General features: G+C 42.7%; 1 long non-coding RNA gene across 1 annotated transcript; it reads left to right on the top strand.

Annotated features, from left to right (window-relative positions):
* The first annotated feature begins 5,654 nt into the window (after window positions 1-5,654).
* On the top strand, window positions 5,655-6,382 carry LOC147919306 (uncharacterized). The gene is made up of 2 exons (XR_015592072.1): window positions 5,655-5,799; window positions 6,096-6,382. It is a non-coding gene; the product is annotated as an uncharacterized LOC147919306 (long non-coding RNA).
* Window positions 6,383-9,087: the final 2,705 nt, after the last annotated feature.

Below are 9,087 nucleotides of genomic sequence, written 5' to 3'. Positions count from 1 at the left end.
TAGCAGCTCATTGTTGAGTAAGCTTGGTCTCTTGTCTTGTTAGAATTTGTAGACCAAGTGTGTGGAAAGAAATCGATTTTACAAGCCCCATCCTTAAGCTTTACCGATTTGGTAATAGCTTTGTTTATTTTTGGGATGTGTGGGAAGTGATGAACCATTGAGCAAATTGTGTTGTTCATGGTGAGGATTCACGGTTCTTGTGTGCTTGTATGAGCCACGAAATTCTTAGGATTTAGCTCTCTTAGGATTTAGTTAATTTTCCTCTAAAGGTTTAATTTTGCTTTTGTTAAATTTCCTTTAAAGGCTTAATTACTAAATCGCTACTTCTTCTTCTCAATGTTGAGAAAGCTTTGTTTCTGGCCCTATGGTGTGTCCAGATTCAAGCTTGAAGAAGAGAGAGATCTTAATTTTCGCATCTCATGTCCGCTTGGTCAACTAGACTAAAGCTGTTCAAAGATGCATTCTTTTAACCGTTGGACAATAGGCTGTTCCAAAGGCTTTTGTTGTTTCTTCTTTGCTTGGGACCACGAAAAACATCTTCTATATGTTATCTTCGTGGATCTAAAGCCTTAATCTCTTGAAGAACACTTGTTTAAGTGATTCTACAAGGAGTTTTGTTGTTAAACCTTTGGAGAAACTAATTTTCCATAAGGTCCATTGTGTTTCAGCCATTAAAGCACCAAAAGAGATTGTCTTCTTGGTTGTTCTTGGCTGTCAAAGCTTCTGCAAACTCAAGAAAACAGAGTCTAACTCTGTCCATAGGAACTCTTGAGTTCTATTCTACTCTCCATTCACCTTATACTATCGCCCATATTCTCTCTTATACTCTCTTATACTTTATTCTCTTGGTTACTTATACTTGGTTACTAATTCTCTATTTATACTCTTATTAATTCTCTAAATTCTCTATTTATTTTCAGTCTATACTCTATACTCTAATCTCTCACAATCTCTTGTTTAGAATCTGTTCCATTGAATTTGGTTTCAGCTTCAGCCTTGAAGATTGTGTGGAGCTCGCCTACTATCTCAAGAAGAAGAAGTGGCGAGGTTGAAGGCTACAAGATAGCCATGTAAGAGCGCAGCACAATGCCTGGAGTTAGAACCAAGGGCCACCAAGTCTTTGTTAGGCTGGTGGAAGGTGATGAATCAGTCCAAGAGCATGTGTGTTAGTGCCAAGTTGTTGATCGGATGTGCACAATGGTCTTTAGGAAAGGTGATGCACAAGGTTTCAACTGTTGATTGGATGTGCACAAGAACGGTGATGCACAAGGCTTCAACTGAGGTGATGAGGTTTCAGCCCATCATCAAGTAAAGGTTACGGGGGAGATCAAGTGACTTCAGACCGTACCTCACAGATTCTGCTCGGCCACAAGCAAAAGTCTTTACTTAAAGCTCAGCCGAAGCGTCTCAAAGATCGACTCGGACGAAACCCTTCCACTGCGATTCGGCTTCCGCGTTCTTCATTAAAGTTCGAGACCACAGAGTCATCTTGCCAGTGGAAGTGGAATCATACCAATCCGAGCAGCCGTTCGAAAGTTATGTCCGATTCAGTGGGCATATGTCAGTCTGACGATAAAACTGGCCGGGTTTAAAAACCATGGTTAGAGTAGGAGCGGTCTCAAGGAGGAATTCCAAACCGCATCAGTGATCAACCCTCTCCTTCCTATCCATCAAAACACCAAAAAGGCTGTGCTCTAAACTCTACTCTATTTAAATTTCTTAAATTCATTATCTTAGCTCTATTACTAGTCTTTACTCTTTAATATGTTCTTTTAAAGTTTTCTTTAGAATTTTCTTTGATATTCCTCATAGCAAACACTTATTCTTTTCTTCTTTATCACTTGTTTCAAGGGTGAAGGAGACTATGAGAGCCTCAAAAGAAAATTCGAGAAGTGCAAGCTTGGAGAGATCATATGAAGTGAGTTCAAGGCAAGAAGGGCTAAGGAGTGTAGCGGTTCAAAGGCCTGAAGAGGAGAGAGCTGGTTCTTGACAAACCAAGATCAATGGGACATCATGGATAGTGGAGTCTATACTCTTTTTCCCTTAACAAAGTTTTATCCCAAGAGGTTTTCTTTGTTGAGGTTTTTAATGAGGTAGATGACACTAGTCCACCCTTGATCTTTGGTCCCCATGGTGCCCTGCAGATCAAGCGTGCGGGGGAGTATTAGAGAGTAAGGAGGAAGAGAGAGGAGAGGCCGGTAAGGCCGAGCCTTGGAAGAAGAGAAGAAAGGCCGGAAAGGCCATGTAAAGGCCGGTAAGGCCATGTCCGTGTCCGTGAGCGACCATGTACCGTGTCCGGTACCATGTACCGTGTCCGGTACCATGTACCGTGTCCGTGAACGGACCCATGTCCGGTGAGCGGCCAGTTAGGCCGTGAACACGATGAAGAGAAGGCCCGTCCGTACAGGCCCGTCCGTACAAAGAAGAGAAGCGGCCGGTAAGGCCGTGTGCACCAAGAAGAGTGGCCGTGAGGCCATGAATGGCATGAGAACGGCCGGTTAGGCCGTGAATACAATGAGTAAGGCCATGTGGGCTGAATGAAGAATAAGAGAAGGCCATAAGTGCAATGAGAAGGGCAAAGGCCTTATAAGAAGAAGAAGCCCAAGAGGAAGTCTCACAAAGGAAAGAAGGAAGGAATGAGGCCGAGTGTGAGTGATGAGAAGAAGGAAGACTCGGCCCACCATGTGATCAAGAAGATGCCAAAGGAAGAAGGAAGGAAGTCGCTTTCAAGGAGGAAGAACCTAACGGTCACAAGAAAAGAATCACATGTGCAAGGAAGGGAAGGATGTCACTATCACCTTCACCAAATCGAGAGAATGTCCCTATCAACACTCTCTTCCTCTCTCTAACGGTCATAAGCATTGTATTCCCTATATTAAGTTGTAATTCACTTCAATATAACAATCATCACAATATTATCTAAAAGAAGAGAATCCGATTTCCCCTCTCTACTTGTGTTCTTGTTCATATTCACAATGTAGATTGTTTAGGTGATTAGCGGTTAGGGGCTGCCCTTAAGGCAGCCTATTCTCTTCTCAAATCCACCTAAACTCTTCTTATTTACTGCTTTACTTAGCCTAGATTACTGATTCTTAATCCTCCTTCTCCTAAGTACACAAACTCTAAGTGTTGTGATACTAGAAGAGGATAAGTCTCAAACTAGTGCTTCTCCTAGTTAGGATCCGCTTACTCTCTAGTATTTGGGTTCTATCTAGCTTGTTTATGGGGAGTTCATCACAAGTTGATGTTCTCTCCTCCCCCTTGAGAATGAGTTAGTTTGTTGTGGGTAAAGGGGGATTCATTCACCAAGTGTTTGTCTACCCTCTCTTGTGAGCTTTGTCTCATAAATCCCAACAGAAAACATTGCTTAGAAGCTGTAAACAGCTATGTTAGTGTTTCTGGGGTTAAAATGTGTCTTAATCCAATGCAACTAACTAATTATAAGAGTTTGAGATAGATGTGGAGAGTTTAAAAGCCACTTATACCCATTTTGTCCCAAAACAGGCTAACACCAAGAAAACATTGCTTAGAAGCTGTAAACAGCTTTGTTAGTGTTTATGGGGTTAAAATGTGTCTTAATCCAATGCAACTAACTTATTGTAAGAGTTTGAGATAGATGTGGAGAGTTTAAAAGCCACTTATACCCATTTTGTCCCAAAACAGGCTAAAACCAAGAAGACATTGCTTAGAAACACTAAACAGCTATGTTAGTGTTTCTGGGGTTAAATGTGTCTTAATCCAATGCAACTAACTAATTATAAGAGTTTGAGATTGATGTGGAGAGTTTAAAAGCCACTTATACCCATTTTGTCCCAAAACACGCTAACACCAAAAAAAACATTGCTTAGAAGCTGTAAACAGCTATGTTAGTGTTTAAGGGGTTAAAATGTGTCTGAATCCAATGCAACTAACTAATAATAAGATTTAGAGATAGATGTGGAGAGTTTAAAAGCCACTTATACCCATTTTGTCCCAAAACAGGCTAAAACCAAGAAGACATTGCTTAGAAGCACTAAACAGCTATGTTAGTGTTTCTGGGGTTAAAATGTGTCTTAATCCAATGCAACTGACTAGTTATCAGAGTTTGAGATAGATGTGGAGAGTTTAAAAGCCACTTATACCCATTTTGTCCCAAAACAGGCTAAAACCAAGAAAACATTGCTTAGAAGCACTAAACAGCTTTGTTAGTGTTTTTGGGGTTAAAATGTGTCTTAATCCAAGGCAACTAACTAAGTATAAGAGTTTGAGATATAATTTGGGATCTTGATCACCATGTCCGTACAAGTCAACGTCCGTACAAGTCAACGACCGTTCTCTCTCATCGGGCCAACCATACCATCTCGTGTAGAAGCCCACTTGAAGTCTTCTAAGGCTTGTATGAGACAACCAAGTCTCTAGATCCTTCTCCTACCGACCGTTGGAGTTTGTGTGCAAGTGGGAAGATATTTCAACTCACAAGTCACATGTTATGTTAAGAAGGAAGGATGTCACTTTCAGTCATGTAAAGCGTGTATAGGATCCCATAGGAATATGCTGTTTACTTTGTCTATAATTAGGATGTATCTAGGTTCTTTTTCAAGTAAGAAGTTTGATTCTTCTTCTATACTCTCTCTCTTACACTTCCATACTCTCTTCTACTCTCTCGTGCGAACACTCTCAAACTCACTCGATCTCTACACTCTCTCGTTTCTAAACTTACATGGTATCAGAGCCTTGTGGTTCCTCTCGTTAAACTCTTCATTCACTCTACTTTCTTCCGCAACTCGTTCATTCAATCTCTTGAGTTTTTCTTTAACCGTTGGGTAAACTTATTGACCATTGGACAAAACTCCATGGAAAGCACCAAAACCTTGGTTGTTCCAGTTACTCTCAAAGGAGAGAACTATTTGTTGTGGGCAAGGACCACAAAGACGGCGCTATGTGGCCGAGGGCTTTGGACCCATGTGACAACAAGTGAAGCTCCGAAGGGCGAGCCGACTGAAGACGGCAAAGTTGTGGCCACAAGTGGTGAAGAAAAGTGGTTTCAAGAAGACCAAAGTGTTCTCGCCATCATACAAAACTCTCTCGATGCTCCAATACTCGAGGCCTACTCGTATTGTGAAACGGCCAAGGATCTATGGGATACCTTGCAAAACGTCTTTGGTAACACTACCAATTTAAGCCGAGTCTTTGAGATCAAGAGAGCCATCAACAACCTAAGCCAAGAAGACATGGAGTTCACCAAACACTTTGGGAAGTTTAGGTCCCTTTGGGCTGAGCTTGAGATGCTTAGGCCAGCGACTCTTGATCCGGCAATCTTGAATGAGAGGCGTGAACAAGACAAGGTGTTCGGCCTCCTCCTTACGCTGAATCCATCTTACAACGATCTTATCAAGCATATCTTGAGGTCGGACAAGCTTCCCAGCCTGGAGGAAGTGTGTAGTCAGATTCAAAAGGAGCATGGTTCCATGGGGTTGTTTGGTAACAAGGGGGAGCTTGTAACCGCCAACCAAGCTGATGTAGCGACCGCAAACAAGGGCTACTATCGAGGAGATAACAAGAAAGAACCAGTGTGTCACCACTGCAAGAAGCCGGGCCATTTCAAGAATGAGTGTTGGATTCTCCACCCACACCTCCGAGTAAACCGACCAATGAACCACCGTGGAGCACCAAGAGCTCATCGAGCGAGTGTGGAGCCATTGGTTGCTGAACTGAACCCTCGAGCTCCGGATATGAATGGAACTGCCCTGGCTGCCTCGTCGGACCTCGTGAGGAAGTCTGATCTTGATGCGCTCATTAAGGCACTCAAAGAAAATTCCGGTAACTCTTATCTTGCCTTGAATCAAACTAAACCGCTCATAGTTGATTCCGGTGCTTCTCACCACATGATTAGTGATTCTAGGTTAATGAGTGATATTAAACCGGCTAGTGGTAATGTTGTGATAGCAAATGGTGAGAAAGTGCCAGTTAAAGGCATTGGAAACTTGAAATTATTTGATAAAGATACTAAAGCGTTCTATATGCCAAATTTTACTTCCAACTTGCTATCAGTTAAGAGAGCCACTACTGATTTGAATTGTTATGCAATATTTGGTCCTAACAAGGTTCATTTTCAGGATATTGAGACAAGTAAGGTCCTTGGTCAAGGAGGTTCCAAGGGTGATCTCTATATGCTTGAGGACTTGAATTTATCTGCTTCTTGTTTTAATTCGGTTGTTGTTAAACCTAGTGATTCTATTTTACATGCTAGGCTAGGACATCCTCACACTAGAGCTTTAGCTTTAATGTTCCCTAATATTTCTTTTCAAAATGATGGGTGTGAGGCTTGTATTCTTGGTAAACATTGCAAGGCTGTTTTTCCTAAATCTATTACTATTTATGAAAAATGTTTTGATTTGGTTCATTCTGATGTTTGGACATCCCCTTGCTTATCTAGAGAAAATCAAAAGTATTTTGTGACTTTTATTGATGAAAAATCAAAATATACTTGGATAACTTTGCTTCCTTCTAAGGATAGAGTTCTTGAAGCTTTTACTAGCTTTCAAAATTATGTCACTAACCACTATCATGCCAAGATTAAAATTTTGAGATCAGATAATGGTGGAGAATACACAAGCCATGCCTTTAAGCAATATCTAGCCGAACATGGAATTCTTCATCAAACTAGCTGTCCATACACACCACAACAAAATGGGGTGGCTGAAAGGAAGAATAGGCATCTCATGGAGGTAGCAAGGTCCATGATGTTCCATACAAGAGTTCCAAAACGCTTTTGGGGAGATGCCGTGCTCACAGCTTGTTATCTTATCAACCGCACACCAACAAAAATACTCAACGACTTGTCTCCATTTGAGGTATTGAACAATGAAAAGCCTAACTTTGATCATTTACGAGTATTTGGTTGTGTTTGCTATGTGTTGCGACCAGGTGAACTAAGAGACAAGCTTGATGCTAAGAGTACTAAGGCAATGTTTATCGGCTATTCTACAACTCAAAAAGGATATAAGTGCTATGACTCGGAGACAAGAAGAGTTCTTGTGTCTCGTGATGTCAAGTTTGTGGAGTCACAAGGATTTTATGATGAGAAGAACTGGGATGAACTTCGCAATCTCTCGACCTCTTCTTCCGATCGGACACGCAACCTCCGGGTGATCCTTGAGAGGCTAGGTATTGAGAATGATCGGATCACCAACGCGCCGGCCAGTCAAGCATCACCAGAACAACCTGAGCCATTCCCTGAGCCCGACCTTGATCCACCCACTTCTCATACCAACGACGAAACTGAGTTGCCCACGGATTCGACCGAACTACCCGGAGACAACAATGATGTGCCATCCGAGGAACCGGCTGAGCAGCTTGAAGAAATTATTACACTAGGCAGAGCTAGCTCAGAGGCGGGAACTATAGTTCCTCTTCGACGTAGCCAACGTCTCAAGTTTCCCCCATCTAACTGGAAGAACACTAGAGTGTACTACAACAACATGGTCGTCGCACACCCAATTCAAGCTGTATGCACGCTGGCACACTTTCCGATGGAACATCAAGTGTTCCTTGGCCAAATTGACCAGCATTGGGTTCCCAAGACATATGATGAGGCCAAGGACCACAAGGTGTGGCGAGACGCAGTTGATGCCGAGAACACGGCCATGGTGCAAAATCACACATGGGACGAATCAGACTTACCCAAGGGCAAGAAGGCTGTGACGTCTCGGTATATCTTCACTATCAAGTATAAGAGCAATGGGGAGATTGAACGCTACAAGGCCAGACTTGTAGCTCGTGGTTTTACGCAAACGTATGGGGAGGATTACAAAGATACGTTTGCTCCGGTGGCCAAATTACACACAGTTCGAGTTGTTCTCTCCTTGGCCACAAACTTGGATTGGGATCTATGGCAAATGGATGTGAAGAATGCGTTCTTGCAAGGAGAACTTGAAGATGAGGTCTACATGCGGCCACCGCCTGGTCTAGAGGACACCATAGGCCCGGGAAAGGTGCTGAAGCTCAACAAGGCAATATATGGCCTTAAACAATCGCCTAGAGCATGGTACCACAAGTTGAGCACAACCTTACTTGGGAAAGGTTTTCGCAAATCAGAATCGGATCATACTCTCTTCACACTACCAAGTGACAAAGGTATAGTGGTCATTCTAGTATATGTTGATGATATCATCATATCTGGAAGTGACAAGGTAGGTATTCAAGAAGCTAAAGAGTTTCTTAAGTCAGTTTTTGATATTAAAGACCTTGGAGAACTTAAGTATTTTCTTGGTATAGAAGTGTATAGGTCTGATGAAGGATTGTTTTTATCACAAAGAAAGTATGCTCTTGACCTCTTAAGTGAAGCAGGAAAACTTGGATCAAAAGCAGTGACCACACCTCTTGAAGAAAACTACAAGACAGCCGGAAAGGGGGAGCCTCCATTCGAAGATGTCACGCGATATAGGCGTCTAGTGGGTAAGCTCATATATTTAACTATCACTAGGCCTGATCTTTGTTTTGCTGTGAACCAGGTAAGCCAACACATGCAAAACCCAACTAGACACCACTGGAACATGGTGAACCGAATCCTTAAGTACATCAAGGGAGCTCCGGGACAAGGCATATGGATGGGAAGGAACAAGAGCACCGAGTTGATAGGATATTGTGACGCTGATTACGCCGGAGACCATGGGGATCGTCGCTCAACCACCGGATACTGCACGTTCTTGGGAGGAAACTTAGTCACATGGAAGAGCAAGAAACAAAAGGTTGTCTCGTTATCTAGTGCGGAGTCCGAGTATAGAGCCATGAGGAAGTTAACAACCGAGCTCATGTGGCTTAAGGCACTATTGAAGGATCTTGGAGTTGAATCATCAAAGCCTATCACTATGCATTGTGATAACGAAGCAGCCATCCACATAGCCACCAATTCCGTGTTTCACGAGAGAACAAAACACATAGAGGTCGATTGCCACAAGGTGCGAGAGCAGATTCAGCTAGGCGTCACACTCCCATGTCATACAGACAGCAAAGAGCAACTAGCCGACATTTTCACAAAGGCGGCCAGCCCACAAGTGTGCGAATACATTCACCCTCGGCTAGGACTCATGGACCTCACCAAACCTT

This window comes from Camelina sativa, chromosome 20, assembly GCF_030686135.1.
Source record: "Camelina sativa cultivar CO46 ecotype springtype chromosome 20, ASM3068613v1".
NCBI classification, from domain to species: Eukaryota; Viridiplantae; Streptophyta; class Magnoliopsida; order Brassicales; family Brassicaceae; genus Camelina; species Camelina sativa.
This window is presented reverse-complemented; position numbering and strand designations above follow the sequence as displayed.